General features: G+C 52.0%; 1 protein-coding gene across 2 annotated transcripts in view; it reads left to right on the top strand.

Moving 5' to 3' along the window:
• Positions 1-19,860, top strand: part of DLGAP4 (DLG associated protein 4) — a 192,913-nt gene that overhangs the window by 51,936 nt on the left and 121,117 nt on the right. For both annotated transcript variants that reach the window (XM_027620688.2, XM_027620687.2), the window contains exon 2: positions 3,759-3,976. The gene's annotated coding sequence lies outside the window, so the exon portion shown is untranslated. The remainder of the gene's footprint in view (positions 1-3,758; positions 3,977-19,860) is intronic.

The raw sequence follows: 19,860 nt of genomic DNA on the forward strand, positions 1-19,860 counted from the left end.
GCCCTGAAAATATCTGTTGAGTGAAGTCTTCCCTGAGCACCTCCACACCAGGCGCTGGGCTAGGCACTGGGGTTCTGGTAATAAACCGAATCTACAAAACCGTCTGCCTTATGGGGCCCGGATTTTAGTGGGAGGGGTGGGCGATCATCAGGATCGATTCCTCGTTCACGTCCCCTGTTGTATGGTGACGTGTGCAAGGAGGGCAGCAGAGCGGGTGGGCGGGGCGCGGGGCACAGTGCGGGGCGCGGGGGCACAGTGCGGGCAGCAGTTGGGGGGTCGTGATAGCTGCCCACGAGGATGTCGCATTCACTGAATCATGGAAGCCCCACAGCAGCTTTATGAGGAAGCTGCTGTAATTACACCCATTGTGGAAAGGAGCAACTGAGTCACGGAGAAGCTAAGAAACTTGCCCAAGTTCACTCAGGGGTGTAACTGGCAGAGCCTAGATTTTTATCTCAAGCCCATGCTCTTTGGTGAAGAGTCTTAGCTGCTCTGCTGAACTGCCTCTCGTTGACGAGGTCAGGTCTCAGCAAAGCCCTGAAGGAAGTGAGGGGGTAGGGTGTGCAGACATCTGGGGGACCAACATTCCAAGCAGAGGAAGAGCAGGTGCGCAGGGTGTGAGGCAGGAATATGCCTGGTGTATTTGGGGAACTCCATAGAGGCCAGTGAGGCTGGAGCAAGGGGAAGTGGGCAAAGAGGAAAGGGGAGAATGGGAGGTGGTAGAGGGGGTCACCTGTGGCGTCTGTAGGGCCAGCAGCTTTTACTTGAGGTAAACTAAGGCCATGGAGGGCTTAGAGCAGAGGAGGAGCGGGGTCTGACTTGTGTTTTAACCTGATTCCTCTGGCTTCTGTGTCAGGAACAAAGGCAGAAGCAGGAGACAAGAGGACATGATTGATCCAGGCAAGAGATGATGATGGCTCTGTCCACAGCCTGGTAGCAACGCAGGAGGTGCATCAGCTTCTTGATACGCTGTGAAGGTGGATCCAGGAGGAGTTGCTGATGGCTTGGATGTGGAGGCCAAGGGAGAGAGAGGTGTTAAGAGAGGCTCAGGCCAGAGTGGGTTCCTTCGCCCGGGATAGGGGCAGCCGTGGGAGGAGACACTTCATAAAGTACTTTCCATGTCCATTATCCCTTTATCCCATCATACGTTCGCCCGTTACCCCTGGCTACTCTCTGAAGGAGGCGTGGAGACTTTCGGAGGTTGCGTGACTTGCCCAGGGTCATTGAGCCAGAATGTGGTGGAACCAGGACCAGAAGCCAGGTGTCCATTAAAGGATCTAGAATTTTGATTCACTCATTCAATCAGCAAACATTTCTGGAGCAGCTACTGTATGCCAGGCACTGCACTGTTGACAGTGATGACCAATGATGAAGGCCCTGCCCTCTTAGAGCTCCCAGTCTGATGGAGGAGGCAGTGTCAACCAGTGATCATGGAAGTGATTGTCTTGTAGCAGTATAAGTGGCAAAAAGGAGAAACTCAGGATGCCCTAGGAACCAGTAACCAGGGACCTGACATAGTTGGGAGGTCAGGGAGGGCTTCCTGGAGGAGGTTGAATGTGAAGTGCAAAGGCCTCTGGGATAGAGGGTCTGTGGGGGCGCGGGGGCTTCTTAGGAAAATACTCCTTGGTTTCCCAGGCCATGGCGGAAGAATGCTGAGGGGACTGCACGTTCCCAGAGGATGGCTGCCCATTTGGAAGTTGCAGAGTATTTGTTAGTGTTGGATTGTTTTAACAGGTTTATTGAGATAGAATTTATATACTGTGCAAGTCACCCAATTAAAGGGTACCATTTGATGGTTTTTAGCATATTCAGAGTTGTACAGCCATCACCACAATCCATTTTAGAACATTTTCATTATTCTACAAAGAAACCATGAACCACTTAGCCGTCACCCCCTCCCAAGCCCCCCCACCGACAACTACTAATCTACTCTCTGTCCCTAGAGAATTGCCTGTTCTGGACATTTCGTATAAGTGAAATACCGCATGTGGCCTTTTGTGACTGCCTCCTTTCACTTAACATAATGTTCTCAAGGTTCATCCCTGTTGGAAGTCCCAATCTTAAATACCATCAGAGCTGCAGGGACCTAAGAGGCTGTCCTGTGTGCTTCTCCCACCTGTTGTAAAGTGGGGACTCTGGGAGGTGACGTGTTCTGGTCCTGCAGCAAGAAAGTGGGGGGGGAACCCCCAGATCAGGGCCCCTACCCTCCTGCCCTGCACAGGACACTTTCCTCTGCTATCACCACTTCTTCCTCTGCCTTGGCTCTGGCTGATCTTGGCTACAAGTGACAACGTGGTCGAGAATGCATCCTCCCAAGCACTGGATTTCCGTGCACTGGCAATTTTCACGCCCCATGGTGTATCTTGAAATCTTGTATGCATCTTTAAGAATTGTGTCCACTGATTTCAGAATTTCTTTAAAATTTGGTATTTTCTTTTTCTGCTACTTAAATATTTTTTGTCCAGACAGTTATGCCTGTTTTTCTTGGTTGGTGATTTTTCCACGGGGGAAGACAGGGCAGCATTGGGGTTAAGTGCTGGGTCTTGGCCTTGAATGCCCTGCCTCGTCCTCAGTGTGTGCCCGTGGGTAATTGCTAAAGCTCTCTGAGCCTCAGTTTCTCCCCTTGAAAAACAGGGATAACACTGTAGGGCTATGGTGAGGAACACATGTTATGGGCTTGGCATAGAGTGGATGCAGATACAGGGAGGTTCAGAGGGCTTTCCAGGTGCTTGGGGTAACCAGAAGAGGAAGGTGACCCTTCCTCGCCATCAGCTGGCCCTTTCTCTGTATTCCTACTGCACTGTGCCTCTCAGGGCTGTGGTGGAAAGCTTGGGTTCAGATCCTAGCCCCACACCTCCATTCTCTGCCCCCACGTCAGCTCAGTTTCCTCTGTGTCTCAGTTTCTCCACCTGTAGAATGAGAGACTGAGGGCAGGAGCTTCCAAGGTAGCCAAGAGGCTCCTGGGAGGGGGATGTGGAGTGGAGGTACCTCCTCCTTCTCCCGGGAGGGCCTGGCTCCTGCTGATTTAAAGTTCCAAGCAGGAGCAGTGGCACCTGTTCGGGAGAGGTGGGTGGAAAGGGACACCTGGCTTCCCTCTGCCTCTTGCACAAGATGTGTTATGTGGGAGGTGGTGGGCAGCGATGCAGGGAAGGGCCTCCTGCTCTGAGTGCAGGGCACAGGGGCAAAGCCTCTTTGGAGGGTTTCTCTCAGGCACATACACCAGGCCAGGTGTTCTGCCCACAGTGACCTCAATCCTTGTAGCACCCCTCAGAAGAGGCGCTCTTATTGCCATGGGACAAGCAGGGAAACTGAGGCTCAGAAAGGGGCAGCTGCCTGTCCAGGGTCGCCCAGTGAGTTCAAACTGGGATTTGAACTCAGGCCTGGGTTACTCCAGCCCCATTCCTCTCCCCCGCCTCCCCCCCCATCCAGGGAAAAGAAGGAGAAGCAAGACAGTGGTGGGGAGGATTGGAGCCTTTGGAACCCCAGCTTCCTGGCTGCTGTGGGGATTCTGTGGGTGGTGGGAAAGGCATCGTAAATATGCATGACATGTAAATACGCCTCTGAAAAACAATGTGGGGGCCCACATGAGCCGGGATGCCAGAGTGCTTTGGAAAATGTACCGTTGTACAAACACTTGGGTTCCTATGATTGCTCCATAGTGTCTCCCTCCCCAGTGTTCCCACGGCCGGTCCAGGGGTCTCAGGATGGAGGGTTTATCCTGGGCACCTCCTCACTGCCATTCTCCCCCATTCCTACAGACGCTGGTGCCTCCCCCTCTGCCAGGCGCTGGGTGGCCAGAACCGGGTCTCTCTGGGTGCTGGAGGGCCCCTGTCCACTGCCGCTTCCTGCCAGCACCTCTGATTGTGTGCCCGGAGGGATGTGTGTGCCAGCCCTTGGTCCAGTGCCTGCTCCTGAGGTGACGCCTGCTGGTTCCCGACTGGTTCCTATTTTCGCTCTGCACGTAGCTCCCTGGTTGGTAAGTAACTGCGTCCGCAGCCTGGGCACACAGAATCTGGGCTGCTCACCCGCCCGCCCACACCCTGCACAGTTGGGAGTTGCCCAGCCTTCCACCCAGCGGCGCCCACGTGCTGGCGGAGGGACCTCAGTGAGAGCTTTTATATGTCTGGGCTCAATTTATAGTTTAACTCTTGTCTTATTCAGTCCTCCCAACACCCCAGGAGGTGGGCACAGTGATTGTGCCTGTTTTACGGGAGGGGAAGCCATTGGCCTGAGGATGCACAGCAAGTCCGGCTCTGTCTGCCTCAGAGGCAGCTCCTGCCACACCTGAGGGGCTAGGGCAGTAGGTGACATGGGCTCAGGAAGGCAAGGGGAGCAGTGAGCCATGCTGGGAGCCACAGAGGGGCTGAGGTGAGGCCATCAGAGTTCCTGAATCTTGGGGAGCCCCCTTGTTCTCGCCCCTCCAAACTGTTCCACCCACACTCCTCTAGTCCCCGCTTTGCCTAGCCCCAAAATGGGATGAGGTGCAGCACCCTGTATCGTCTCTGACCACCCATCTGAGGGTGCCACAGTGCACCCACGCCTGGTCCCATCATCCTTCACAACAGCATGCCCCCACTCGGTGCTGGCTACAGGGCCTGATACCTGCCACGTTCCTGCATCTCACCCTCCTGCCGCCTCCCAAGGCTGTGCACAGATGAGGAAACTGAGGCTCACAGGAGCTCAAGGGGTTTGCCCGGGGTCACCCACCACCACTCAGCATGGAACCGTTGGTTTACGATCTGCCTCCTTATCTGGCCTCAGCTCCTCAAAGGTGAGATATGACTGCTTCATTCCCCAGTGGACAGCCGGCCCCTGGCACAGTGCCTGGCATATAATGGGTCCACAGTGAATAGCTGTGGAAGGAAGGAAGAGGGAGAGGAGAGAAGGCGACCCTCCCCTTCCTCCACCCGGACCCCAGCAGGCCCCAGGAGCCCGCTGGCCTTTGGGCCAGCTGCTGGTCCCTGCTGATCCCAGAGAGCTTGTGGTCAGCAGGACAGCAGGCCCTCTGGTCTCAATTCTCCCAACAGCTGCGCGGCCTCCCTGATGGGGTGGTTATGAGAGGGGAAAAGACTTGTAAATATGTATAATATGCAAATGTCATAGGATAATAAAAAACCCATGAAGTTCGCTGTACATAATGTATGTAGAAGTGCTTCTTCGAGAACAAGGAGCTGCACATTCGTGCGGTGCCAGCCTCATTAATAACTGGGAAATGCCCCTATTAATTAGCAGCCCCCCGACCCCGCTCCCCCAGTCTGGCCTCTGCTTGCCCTAGCGACCACAGGCAGCTATTGCATTTGGCTGAGACACTATTGTGAGAAAAGCAGTGATAGGGGTATCAGGGTCTGAGAGCTGTATCTGTGGGATGTCATCATTTGCAGACACTCCTGGTCGTGCCCTAGGCTCTGCATGTCCTCCCAGGGACTAAATACATAGCAGGAGCAACCCGAACCACAGCAAGCATTTCTTGAGCAATTACTATGTGCCTGGCCTGGCACTAAGTGCTTTGTTTTCTTCTGAACTCAGTTAGACTACCGGTGACCCCGTGGCAGGTTGAGACATGTGGAGACTGAGGCACATGGACCTGGGGCCCGGGGCTCGTGGCGCCGACATTCTGGTCCTTCCTGAAAATGACTGCCATTCAGTGCCCACGCCCACCTCCCCCCCGCCAGGCATGGCCCGAGGGACAGGACCGTGGCCACTGAAATAACAGTGTGGCTGGCAGCCCCTGGTGTGTGTGGCCCAGTGACGGAGAGCGGGATTCCTTGGCACGAGTTGGGAGAGCAGCCGTCAGCATTGTAGGAAAGATGGAGGCTCGGGCGGCAGCGAGGGAGGTGTTACTTGCTGCTATTTTGCTAACAAGCTGGTTATTTAAAGATTAGGTTGAAGCCAAAGTCGGGAAACCGGATGGGGAGTCTCCACACCCAGGGCAGAGGCAGCCAGGGGTCTGGGAGCCTGGTTGGGTCAGGACAGAGTAGCCACACATTTTTTTTTTTCACTTACTTATTATTAGCAATAATAGCACCAGCACCAGAGAGTCTGGAAAAGGATCACCTGTGTGGAGAAAAGAGGCTGGAAGGATTGGGAAGGGGCAGTAGTTTATTCATTGACGCAGGCAGTGGTTACACAAGGCTTCGTTATTTTTTTTAAAGATTTTTTATTTCTTTACTTGACAGAAAGAAAGAGAGCATGAATACAAGTGGGGGGGGCAGAGGGAGAAGCAGGCTCCCCGCTGAGCAAAGGGCCCGCTGCTGCAGGACTCTGTCCCAGGACCCTGGGATCATGACCTGAGCTGAAGGCAGACGCTTAACCGACCGAGCCACCCAGGCGCCCTACACAACGCTTTATTCTGTGATAATTTATTGCAGTCAACATTTTTTTAAGATTTATTTATTTTATTTAGAGAGAGAGCATGAGTGGGGGGAGGGGCAGAGAGAGAGAGGGAGAGAGAATCTCAGGTAGACTCCCTGCTGAGCACAGAGCCCGATGTGGGGCTCAATCTCAGAATCCCGAGATCGTGACCTGAGCTGATACCAAGAGTTGGACACTTAAACAACTGAGCCACCCAGGTGCCCCAGCATTTTTTATTTTGTGCACTTTTCCCGATATATTGCATAGTCAAAAGGCTAAAAAGCAGTTATAACAATAATAGCTAATATTTATTTATTTTTTTAAAGATTTTATTTATTTATTTGACAGAGAGAGACAAAGCGAGAGCAGGAACACAAGCAGGGGGAGTGAGAGAGGGAGAAGAAGGCTTCCCGCGGAGCGGGGAGCCCGATGTGAGGCTCCATCCCAGGACCCCGGGATCATGACCTGAGCCGAAGGCAGACGCCTAACGACTGAGCCACCCAGGCGCCCCAATAGTTCATATTTACTGAGCACTTACTAAATGCCAAGCTCTTTGCTGAGCGTTTTACCGTATCTTACTGAATCCTCACAGGTTTTGTTATTGTGGCCATTTTACAGAGGAGGAAATCAAGGCTTAGAGGGGTAAAAGTTACTTGTTATGGTGTCAATGCTCAGGCGGTGGGTGCGATGGGATGAGAAGCCCGACAGGCTGACTCGAGCATCCCTACCCCATGTTTGAGGATGGGGGACCAAGAAGTTCCCCTGAAAGGGCAGGGCATCCCTGCACCTGTTCCTCAGACACATGTCAATGCCTCTTGAATTTTTAAGGCTTGGAAGGCAGGCAGGTGTCCATGGCCGTAGGCAACAGATGTGTCTGGAAGACTGATCCTGAGCAGAACATTAGCCATTTGAAGGGTAGGAATGGGACATCCCTAGGGACAGGCCGCGGAAGGAGGCCAGGGCAGACGCAGGAATCATCCAAGATAAAAAAAGGTCACCTAGGTGAAACAGGGTCAGACACAAACTCTGAACTAACTGCACGTGGGGCCAAACTGCCGTTTCCGGAGGACCTACTATATGCTAAGCACATCCATTATCTTTCTTAATCTTCAGAACCACCCTGTGAGATCAGTGGTATTGGCCCCATTTTACAGATAAGGGGACTAAGGCCTTGAGAGGGGAAATAACCGGCCGAAGGCCATATAGCCAGTGAGCAGTGGAACTGCTCTGTCACGCCCTTGTCCCACGCACACGGCAAGCATGTCAGGCACCGGGCACGGAAGCTCCAAGCAGCCCATGCCTGGCATCAAGTTCTAAGGCAGATCTCTGGGTCCCTGAACTGGTACTGGGGACATGGCTTGGCAGAGGGCATCTCCAGACCTCGAAGCAGGGGCGCCTTCTCTGCAGACAGAGCACCAGCCCCAGAGGCATTCCTGCCTTCCCAGGATATTTGTCAAGTGCCAGTCCCTGCTAACCTCTGCCCTCACAGAGCACACAGCCTCGGAGAGAGACAGAGAGTACGCAATCACCCAAACAGGTAAAGTGCACAAGAAGCGACTCAATCAGGGCAGTGAAGGAAATTAGCAGGGTGATGTTGTAAATATGAACAGGAGAGGGGGCCTGGATGACATGCAATGGTCCAAGATGGCCTCTCTAAGGATGTGGCCTCTCACCCGGCACGTGAATATGGCAGGGACCCCGATATGCTGGAGAGTGCTCACGGTAGCATTGTTGACGGTAGGAGGACAGTTGGGAACAACCCATTTGTCCATCACCAGGAGACTAGTTAGATCCATTTACTGAAGTCATCCAGTGGTGCCCACTGTCATTGTTAGAAATGGGGATGTGGCCCTAAATTCCCCACTGCAGAAAGAACTTCAGAGTGTGTTGTAAAGTTGAAAAAAAAAAAAAAAAGAGGTTATAAAACAGCATGGGCAGCATGATATCATTTTTGTAAGAGCTACATGTGTTTCTGAAAACTGTTCACAGTGGGGGCAGGGGAGATCTTTGCTGTCTTCTTTATACTTTTCTAGATTTGGAGTCCTCCCTGACTGTTAGGACTTGGTGGCAAGGAACAGGGGTTTGGGCTTCCACAGTCCTGCCTGAGGCAGTTCTCCTCTGCTGCTGCCCTACCACAGTAAAAGGGGATGAGGCCTGGGCTGGGGAATCAGCAGACCTGGGCCGCACCTCAGCTCTACCGTTTCTTGGCTGTGTGACCTTGGACAAGTCACTCTCTTGCTCTTGGAAGCGGAGTTGTCCCTTGTGTGAAACAGAGACAAGAAGAGCATCAGAGGGTGGCTGTGGGGCTTTCATGAGTTAAAACAGGTAGAGGACTGGAACACTCCCAGGGTTGCCTCACTGGTGGCAACCGCCAGAGGTGACATAGGCTGCGTGCTCTTCACATCCTGCACGGGCTCTCAGTGCTGACCAGTCCCCTAGGCTGGTCTCTTCCCTTGGTCACTGAGAGTCAGCCTGAGCTAGGGGATGAGGCCCAGGGAAGTGGGGAGCTTAGCTGGGTGCACACAGCTGGCTGGACCCTCCCGCCGCCAAGGCCTGGCTACCTCCACACCAACTCACTTGTGTATCTGTCAATGAGTATTCTTACCATAGATGCTGTTATGGGGCCCCCAGCCCTGGATTTGCTTTTTCTGATAGCCACAAAACCTGCCCAGAAAGACAGTTGCTACCTTTCTAGACACTCAGAGAATCTTAAATCTCAGGTAGAGGAACTTCTAGTTGTGAAGTCAAACTCTTGGACTCAGAGAATCGTAGTCATAAATAATCCGGCAAGAGCAAACATGGGCGTTTTACAAGTAAGTTTACTGAACCTCTCCTGATGATGGTAATAAATGAGAAACTACCCAATTATCTATCAGCTAGAGATGGTTAAATAAATTACCGTCCAGCCAGACAGTGGCATTCTCTGTGGCTGTAGAGACAATGCCGTAGATCTATACTTGTTGACATGGAAACAAGTCCGTGGTGCATTGTTAAGGAAAAAATAGGTTACAGAATGGTGTATATTGTATGATCTCATTTTTGTTAGAAACAATATGTATAAATACATGCATGCTCCTGCTCAGAGAAACCCTCCCAGAAGGACAACCATCAAACTGTTCATTGCAAGTTCCTCTGGGTAGTGAGATATGAACAAGCTCCGCTGTTATCTGTGCTTTGCATCATTCAGGTACTTTTCAGATACAAGTGACAGGAAACCCAGCCCAAACTGATTTAAACAGAAATGCAGTGTCAAGTCCAGAGGTAAGTCAGGCTCGGCAGGACTCAAGGGCTCCCCAGGACTTGATTCTCCTCCCCATTTCTCGCTCTGCTTCCTCTGGGTTGTTCCTATATTCTTATAGGGCTCTTTTGTACAGGTGATAAGATGCATGTCCTGAGGAATAGGGAAGATTACTTCCTAGAGAGCTCAGACCCAAGTCCCAGGACTTAGTGTTGGCACTGGTTGGTCAAATTTGTGGATGTACCCCCCCCATCAATTGCTCTGATTGGCAGCCTGGGCCTGTGCACCCCACCCCACCCCCAGCCGGAGGTGAGTCAACACCACCAGGACTATGTAGACTGTGGCCTCAAGAAGACCAAACAATGGCCAAACACAGCCAATTCCCCCTCCTAGACTTATCTGAATTTCTCAAGATGCATGACTTTCATAATCAGAAGTAATACAACTATTGAACCATCCTGAGCCCAGGTCTTACAGTCAGAAGCTCATGGGGACAGCTCTAGACTCTCTTGGAATCAGAACATTGGAGTCCATGAGGTGCCAGTTCAGCTCAGGAGACATTGGCCCTCTGTGTCGAAAGCCTGCTCTGGCCCTGGCAGGAAGCCCTTGGGGGTTTTGCCATCTTTGAGGGAGAGAGATAAGCCAACAGATGATTTATCTGGAAGGTGGGTGTACATGCAGGGGCTGAGGGAACACAAAAGCCAGCTTGAAGCAAGGAAGGCCTTCTGCAGGAGGTGACAGTAAGCTGAGGAGCCAAGAAGAGTACAGGAAAAACACTGTTGGCAGAAGAAACTATGTGTCAGAGGCCCCAAGGCATGTGGTGGGGGAACCACCAGCAGAGGAGCAGTGGTGGGCCCAGAACACAGGGGCCTCGAATACCACAGTAAGGGCTTGGACTTGACCCTGAAGGCAGCGGGGAGGCGTTGTGGGATGTTGTGGGAGGAGAGAAATGTCAGCAAGCTCAATCTGGCTGGTACTGAGAGCATAACCTTGGAGGAGTCAGGTCCATATCTGCTGGTCTAAATTCCTTCCCACCTTGGGTCAGAATTCCTGTCCCGGGGTGTTCAGCCACAGCTTGCATACCCTCAGTGATGGGGAGCTCACTCTCATTCCTTCCACCTCTGGTTAGAAAGCTCCTTCACAGGATCCAATCCACAGTCCTGCCACTGTCAAATGACGTGACAGAGGGCTGGCAGGGGCCTGCATTTTCAGGCCAGAGGATTCCAAGACCGGCAAGCTCCAGGGGTCTGCATACCCTGCTGGGAGCCCAAATGAAGAGAATCCTATCAACCTGACAGCAGAGGCAGTGTTTAGATCTTTGAACACACATCTACTTCAATCAATTCTCCAGATTCCCTTTGCATTTCACAAACAAGAGGCCAAGAGGGTCAGAGAGGCCAAGCCACCTATACAACAACACGGAGCAAGTTAGAGGCAGGCCTGGGTTGTGGACTCTCACACCCCTAACCCCTCCATGGCCCTCCTTGTCATCTCCTCCCGTCTTGTCTGTAGTTGAGCCCTGGTCATGTCCTCTACTGAGGCTTGGACAGCTTTATTCTGGAAGCTCCAGCCATCCCAGATCATCCCCTGATATCCTCCTAAACTCAGAGACAACCAGCAAAATCATCATTAATCAAAAGTTGGTGACTATTCTGACAGCCACATTTTTTGTTTCTGATACATCAAAGCTGTGACAAGCACAGCTATGTTTTATGGGTCATCTCTAATACTTCACTGTGCCCTGCAGCCCACACTTAGTCCTTCGCTCTCATACTCCACACACATTCATTAGTGCCTACCGGGTGCCAGGCACTGTGCTAGACACCAGGCCACGAAGATGCGTTCGGGCAGCCCCTGCCTGGGGAAGCTCAGCCAGGGAGAGGTGTCTCCATTAACAAAGGCCAGTGATAACAGCAGATCAGAGGGAGGTGCCTATTCGTCGGGGATCTCCTGGGCAGAGAAATTGATTCTATTCCTCTAAGCAGAGTCTTGAGGGATGAATAGGGGTTCTTCAGGAGAAGCTACTGGGAAGGGTGAGCCAGCCGGGGGAAGTGGGCTCTGCAAAGATCTCACCTGTCTCCTGCTAAGTTCTTGGGCCCAGGGTGTCGGGGCAGGTGGAGGCTGGAGAGGTCACCTGAGCCAGAGTTTGGAAGGCCTCAACTATTGAGTTGGGAAGTTTGCATCAGATCCTTGGGTTGAAAAGGAGCCAAAGGCAGGGCAGGTCTAGGTATTAGGAAGCTCCTCCTATTGGGCTGATGACAGTTGGGGAGAACAGTGGGAAGGGCAGGACCATAGGGATGGTGTAGAAAGGCATGTGGCAGGGAGATTTCACAGGGCGTGGGGACTTAGTGGGTGCTACGGCAGGGGGGAGGGGCGACATGGGCTTGAGGGCCCTGTAGACCAGTGTCGAGATGAATCCTGGCAAAGGCTGAGTGAGTGTCAGTGAGAGAGTCCCTGTGGGGGCCAGCGGGTACCTCTTCAGCTTTCACGACACTTAAAGCAACAGCCCAGTGAGACCTCCAGTATCCCCATGCCCCCACTGAATGACCAGCAAGTCTCTTCCCCTCGTGGAGCCTCAGTTTGCTCCTCTGTAAAATGGGGGTGGTGACAATACCACCCCAGGGATTGTGAGGAAGGTCTGAGGAGGGAGGGTATGTGTAGGGCAGGCTCTGCACGTTGCCTAGCCCTCAGTGAGTGCTGGTGGCTGGGGGCTGCTCTGATTACCATGGCAAGGGGTCCAGGGTGAACAAAGAACCAGGTATGTCACCTGCAGAGGGAAATCAGAGACCTGCAGGGGCCTTGCCCCCTGCCTTTCTGTGTCTGTCGGGGAAGGCAGAGTCTGGGTTTGGCACTCACAGGAAAAGCTCTAAGGAAGGAGATTCCAGCTTAGGCTAGGAAACCCTTTTGGATACAAAGAGCGCTCTGCAGATGGGCTAACTTGGGTGGTAATGAGCTCCCCATCACTGAGAATATTCAAATAGCAGCTGCACTACAACTTGATGGAAAAGTCTGTAGAGTATTTGTGATTCGGCTAAGGATCTGGAAGGTCCTTTGCAGCCCAAAGAGTCTTTGATTTCGTGTTTTTCTTTCTCTCATCCTGTTTCCTTATCTGTAATATAGGGAAAACAGCAGCCCCTATCTTAGAGTTGGTTGCAAAGTTTAAGTGAAATCATCCAAATAAAGTGCTTAACCCAGATTTGGCGCATAGCAAGTGCTCCTGTCCCTGTGGTGGCTTCTGTTACTGTTGTGGGTGTTATGCTAAATTCTGGGGTGTGTCACTGCCATCTGAGGGCCTCGGGTTGCTGTCTGTCAGTCAGGTATGCCTGCCTGCCTGCCCTTCAGGGCCTGCTCCGGGCCCTTCTCATTGCCACTCTCTCTGTCTCCAGCTCCTCCCCCACCCCAGGAGGTGGTAGGAATTCCAGACCCTTCTGGGCCCCTTTTAGCTCCTGCTTGAGTGAGAGTTGGCAGGTTGGGGCGGCGGGTGCCATCCGCCTCCCATATGCTTCCTGCTATTTAGAGGAAAACTCTCCCTGTGTTCCTCCAACCACACGGGCTGACATTTCCAGACAGACGCTGGAATCAGCTCTTCGGGGGATTGGCAGATAAATTTGGCCCCGGCTGTTGGGAAAATCTTCAGCCTTACCACGGAAGCAGAGCCCAGGCTCACGGACTTCCGTCCAGCCCACGACTCCTCGGGCCCGGTCCTCCTGGGGGCTGGAGCACTATTCTAGAGCCTTGCAGATGACGGTAAGTCTTACCAGCCCGGTGTTACCCCAGGAGCGCCCCTGATCAGGAAGTTGTGGCTTCCCCGCTTTGAATTCAGCCAGCAGGAGTTTGCAGGAGGAAGCCGTGCCCCCTCCCCCTACTCCCAGACACCTGGGGGTTGCCCAGCTCAGCCTGGCAGAAGAGCAGGCTTTAGATTAGAGAGACCTGTGCTCAAGACTGCTTATTGTCTTTGTGACCTTGGGCAGGTGGCTCCAACTCTCTGAGCCTTTTATTCTTCATCTGTAAAATGGGGATAGTAATAGAGTCTATCTGATTAAAAGCCCTTAGGATGATGTCAGGTACATGCTAAGTGCTCAGCAAATACTAGGGCTATCGTCATCATCATTGTTGTTATTATTTGCCTTGGAACAATGTCTGGCGCATAGTAGGGGCTCAGTAAATATTAGTGTTTTTCTTTTCTTCTTTCTTACAACTGTAGCTACTTAGGGAATACTGGGGCATTTCAGAATTAGCTCAAATAGGAGTAACCCGAGGCAGAAACGGATGAATAAGGACATATAGAGGCTGCCACATCCAGGGTAATGTATAGGTGGCTGGTTTCCCAGCGTGTGTACACACACACACACACACACACACACACACACACACACACACACACACACACACACACACACACACACACACACACACACACACACACACACACACACACACACACACACACACACACACACGCTAAGTCCCAAGGTTTCATTCACCCCCGCTGGAACCTGGAATGCCCATCTGCTTGACTCCTGAGGCCATGTGACACAGAACAGCTTGATTTGGATGGACGGGAGGGAGAGGAAGGCCTGGCTGGAGGCAGAGTTGGGGGAGACTCTGGGCGTCAAGTGCAGTAGGAGGGTTCAGAGAATCTTAAGTAGTTCTACTTGGCTAGAGTAGAAGGTGGGTGGCAGGAAGGCGTGGGAAGCAAGTTTAAGCTTCATTCAGCACTTCCTGATTGAATCTGAGTACTGGGCCTCACGCCAGGCACTGGGGAAACTGGTAGAAAAGATGGGCATGTTTCCTGCCCTCAGGAAGTTCTGGTTCTTATTGGGGGAAGGGACATAGAGGACAAACATGCAAACAGTGAATTAACAAGATTCTAGGTTGTGCTCAAGTAGACCCGGGGGCTGGGAGAGGGGGTGGCAGGGGATGGTGGTCGTAGGTACCTACTCAAGGCAGGATGGCCAGAGAGGGCCTCTCTGTGGTCTGAAGGATCCCTGCAAATGCTAGTCAGGGTAAAGGCAGGGGGCAGAGGGAACAGCAAGAGCAAATGTTGGGAAGGTGGCAGGAGTCGGATCCTAGAGGCCTTGAATGCCGGGTCCAATCAGAACTGCGCTTAAAGAATGGTGGTGGGTACAGGAAGTGGGGAAGAGATGAGAACCAGGAGACCTGTCTGCAAAGATTGACCAAGAGCCTGCTGTGTACACTGTTGGAGGCCGTCAGTGAGGCAATTCTGGACCAGAGAACAAGGATGGGGGAGAGCGCATTTCACAGGAGTGGGGCATCTGAGCAAAATCCTTCAACTTGAGACAGGTACATTTTGAAGGGAGGATCTGGACCTGTGTGTAGCTAGGGGTGGAGTCAGGTAAGGGAGGAGACATCAGGGGAACTTAGAACCAGATCCCAGAGTGGTCAGGAAAAGTCTTATTGGAGAGCCAAGTGTGGGGTCCAGGGAGGGGCTTCCTCACAGCCTGGGATGGCAGGTGGCAATGCCAGCAGGTAGGAGAGTGAGCAGACTGATGCACTTACCTGCATTAGACCCAGAGGCCAATTCTAGGTGTTTGACTGCTGTGTGACTTTGGGAAAATCACTTGATCTCTCTGAGCCTCGCCTGTTGTAATAATACTGAATCAGTTGGCATTGCATTTGGCTGCATATAACAGAAGGAGGAAAAGTAACCATGATATAAACACCCAGGAGGTTTTTCTCCTGTAGCAGGGATCCAGAAGCAGGCAGTCCAGGGCAGCAATTCAAGGGAATGGTCAAGAGCTCAGGCCTCTGCCACCCTTAGCAGGTATCTTTCATTCTCATGACTATGAAATGACTGCTCTGCCTCCACGTGTTGCATCTGAATTCCAGGCAGGGCCAAGGAAGTAAAGACTGCGTGCTTTCTGAATCTGCCCTTATGAGGAAAACAACGGATTTCCTGGAGGCCCCACCCAGTGGACTTGTGCCTGCATCTCATTTGCCACATGTGGCCACGCGGCCACCCTAGCTGCAAGGGAAGCTGGTGAAGCAAATCTTTCTAATGGGGTGCTCTGTTAACTAGGAAAAAGAAAAGAATGACAAGCAGGAAAGCTAGCAGTATCCACTTTAAAGTGCCCACCTCACAGGGACTATTGGAAGATTCTGACATGATTAATGTACATAAAACATTAGGCACCCAGAAGAGAGCCACCTCTCAATGAATGGTAGCTGCCTTTATTATATTGCTCTGCCTGCGTTCATTTATTCATTCCTTCTTTCGGCAAGCATCTGTTGTGTTCTGGGCAGTATATACAGTCCTGGAGATGTGACAGGGACAGTCCCTGCTCTTTCAGCACTCACACTGAGTAGGGAAAACAGGAAGGGAACAGGCAGGTTCACTCCCTTCCAATCAGTGTCATAAGAGGATTGGAATGTCCATTTGTTTGTGTCTGTGTTTTTTTACTGCTGTGGTCTGACCACATAGAACAGTGCATGGCATACATTAAGCGCTCAATAAATAGTTACTGAATGAATGAAATAATTTAAGAAATACTCATTAGGGGCCTACTCCATACACAGTTCTTTGGGCTGGATAAAGTAGGTGACACATTGCGCCTCCCCACAGAAGTGGGAAAGAGAATTCTATAGACCACGCCTGTGGGCAGGTGCTGGAGACCTTGCAATGAACAAGAGTGTTGTGGCTCCTGCCCCCACTGAGCCCACAGTCTAGGGGCAGGAGCACTGGAGAAGGAGCCTGGAGTCCTGAGATCACATATGTATATGTATCCTGGGGTGAGTCCCATCTCCTCTCTAGGCCTGTGTCCTCACCTGTATGACAGGTGTGATGGGTCCTGTGTGGAATATCAGTGATGCTGGGGATGATGGTGGGTGCTTCATAAGCCCTACACCTCTGTGTGTGGGGGTGATACAGAGGCAGTTGGGGTGGATGCAAGCTTGCCATGCTAGCAGAGGAGGCAACTGCTGCAAGGATGAGTGAGGACTGCATCTGAGCCCCTTGAAATCTCTGGGGACCCCGGAGGGTGAGGAGTCTGGGCTCTGCTTCCATCCTCACACACTTCAGTGTCTGGGCCTGGCACTTTGTCAATAGCCAACCAACTGGGCATGGAGCTTCCAGCATTGGATGTGGGCAGGCAGCAAAAGGGCTGTGCTGGGTCCCCCAGGTGAGAAATAGGGGTAACTGTCGTTTTCCGAGATCTGCTGGAGGTGGGGAAGCAGCCTGGAATTTGAGGGTAGAGATCTGGTTCTGTCAACCTGCTTGACTGTGTGACCTTTGGCAGACTTCTTGACCCCTCTGAGCCTTGATTTCCTTGTTAACAAAATGGGTATAACAATCCTTGCCTTCCCTATCCCTGAAGACTTTGACCCACTACCTGGCACACAACAGGCATCCAGTATTGCTAGTGGTCATCATCTCCATTATTATATTTTCCTTGTTGGGAAGGGAAAACAGACATTAGCTAAGCCCTATTACGTACCAGGCTTGGTGCTGGACACACCATCTCATTTTATCACAGCTCTAAGGAGGTGGTCTTCTTCCTTTTTATAAGAGGAGGACACTAATACTCTTTTGTGCCTCATTTTCCCTCCTGCTGTCTCAGACAGACTGAGTTGCTGGCTTTGCTGGGATCCCCGCTGAACTGAAGCCCTGAGGGTCCTTGAGGAAGGGCCCAAGGCAGTTCATGATGTTTGCTGTGAGACCATTACAGTAGCCAGTGAGGTCAGAGATAGAGATGGTCAGAGCAGGAATTCAGTCTTCATCAAATGAGCAAGGAACCAATAAAAGATGGCCCCAGGGATGACTGATGGAGTGGGACAGACTGAAGGCTCATAAATGCTCTTCCTCTTTATTCAGTGGGCAGTGAGCCCAGCCCTTGAGATGAGGTGGCAGCCAGCCTGGCCCTTGCTGCCACTCTTGGCCATGACACTCTGCCCAGTGGCCATCTCTGCTTGTGTCTGAAATGAGGCCAGGAGCAAAAAAAAAAAAGGAAGGCTTGGGAGATTCTCTAGGCCTGGGGAGGTGAGTTTTCCCAGTTGAATACCCACAGAAGGCCTCCCGGAGGTACCCCAATCACTGGGTGAGAAATAGGAAAACAGGACTCTGGAATAAAACACTGCATCTGGCAATAGAAAGGCAAGTGGCCCATTTTGGGCCTTACAAATAGCGGAGCAGGTAACTAGCTGGAAAATAGAGGCTTTCAGTGTCACCCTAGTGTGGGCCACGGGTTTGACACTGACCTTGGCTCTGGGCTGTTTGGCTTACACAGGACCCATCTGCTAGATCCCTGGGGTTGATGGCAGAGGTGTTGTCCGTGGTGCTGATCTGGGGTTGCTGTCCATGGTTGTGTTTTTAGATAATTCTCATTAATCATTTCCAGGACTCTGGTTTCTGGGGGACCCAGCTAGGAGGTCAGAAGCTTTGGTCCTGGCATTGAACAAATTGGAGCAGAAACATCTGAGGTAGATTTGGGCCCATGTTACTGTCTGGCATGTACCCTTTTAAGAACGTTTTATGTATTATGCTATTTATTTCTAAACACCAGTCTATGGGGGAAGTACTCATATGTATCCCCATTTTAGATGTGAGAAAACAGAAGCATGGAGAATTTAAGTGGCCTGAGGATGCTCTCTTTCTAAACTCAGTTTCTTTAGTCGTAATAAGAAGGTTGTTGGTAGCATTTCACAAGCTGATGGTTGGGACCAAGCTTTGTAAACTGATGCATGGATGAAGTGATGTTAGTCTTACACACAGAGGAAGGCATGAGGAGATTACTAAATACATATGCTCTTCGAACCCCATGAGGCTTTCTGGAAGGTGTGAGATTTGAGCCAGTTCCGAAAGGGACCTGAGGCTCAGGGATTATATAGAAAAGACAGGAATGCCCATTTACTGAGCGCCGACTATGTGCCACACCCCATGCTGGGCACTTGACAAGTCTGATCACTCTATCCTCACAGCCACACTGGGGAGGAGTGCCTGGTTCCGCTTTATAGATTTGAAGCAGAGAGGAAAGACTTCCCAAGGTTACTTAGCTAGAAAGTGATGGAGTTAAGAAGCCTTGAGAAGTAGAAACCACAGACTTGAACATCAAGGCTAGAAAAGATCCTGGGTGTCTTCTGGTCCAACCCAGAGAAGGGATGTGACCTGCTGGGGGCATACAGCAGGACACAGACTGGGTTTGACTTTCTTCTGTGTATTTCCTTCCCCAAGACAGCAGCACCACCACTCTTCTGTCACCACTGGCCTAGGCTCCAGGGAGATGAAAATTGGTATTGTGTCACAAACCAGGACCAGGTACCAAAGAGGTACCAAATTCAAGTCCCGAATCTGCCATCTGTGAGCTGTGTGGCTTCAGATAAGTCACTCAACCTCTCTGGGCCTGTTTCCCCATCTCTAGCAGGGCAAAAGTGTGCTGTAATCACTTCCCTACAGGGTCGTTTTGAGGATCAGAAGAGAAACAGTGTGTGTGAAAGGGCGAACAGATCCGTTGTTAGAAATAAGACCCAGAAAAGGGAGGGAAGCCCCCCAAGGTGGCACAGCAAGTCTCAGAAGGTACTTGCAGAGAAGGGCCTAGAACTGCCACCCTGAGCCACCAGTGTCACTTCCCAGTGGGACTGGCAGCCAGGCTGGGGCAGCACCTGGCAGCCCCAGCCGACAGACATTCCTTCGGGCTGGCAGACTCAAGCCCCAGAGCCAAGCGTGCCTGTGGGAGTCAGTGGCTGGGCCAGCTCTGGCTGTTCCTCCACCAGACACCCTAACAGCTCCAAGTTTAATATGCCTCACAGGGCTGTTGTCATGCCCAATTAGGCCGTCCTCAGCCACCCTGTCTCCAGGACCCTGTTGTGACCATCTGAGGCCCTGGACGTGATCGTGGCTACTGCCCTGGGCAGCTGTTTGGCTTTTCAGAGGAGGTGGCTACCTGATCTTATGATCACCTATGGCCCTAGAGATCTGACTTCCCAGCCCAGTGGAGCCCAGCCTTAGCTCCTGGTCCCAGATATATAGCTGCACCCTCCTCCCCCTCCCCCTGGCTCCAAGGCCTGGCACTAAAGCAAAGTGAGGAAGGAAAGGAGGGAAAGGTGGCAGGAATGACAGAGGAGAACAGGGAGAAAGGACTGCAGGGAGCCTAGCACCACCAGCCAACCTCCTCTGCTGTGGCTGGTGTCAGCCATGGTACCCAGCCCTCCCACATGTACTTTACTAGACTCGAGACATCTCCCCCACAATCTCTTATGAAGCTCTCCAGAGCCTCAGCAGCCAGCAGGAGGCAGGATCATGCTCGTGTCACAGACCC

The sequence above is a fragment of the Zalophus californianus genome, chromosome 8 (assembly GCF_009762305.2).
Source record: "Zalophus californianus isolate mZalCal1 chromosome 8, mZalCal1.pri.v2, whole genome shotgun sequence".
Classification (NCBI taxonomy): domain Eukaryota; kingdom Metazoa; phylum Chordata; class Mammalia; order Carnivora; family Otariidae; genus Zalophus; species Zalophus californianus.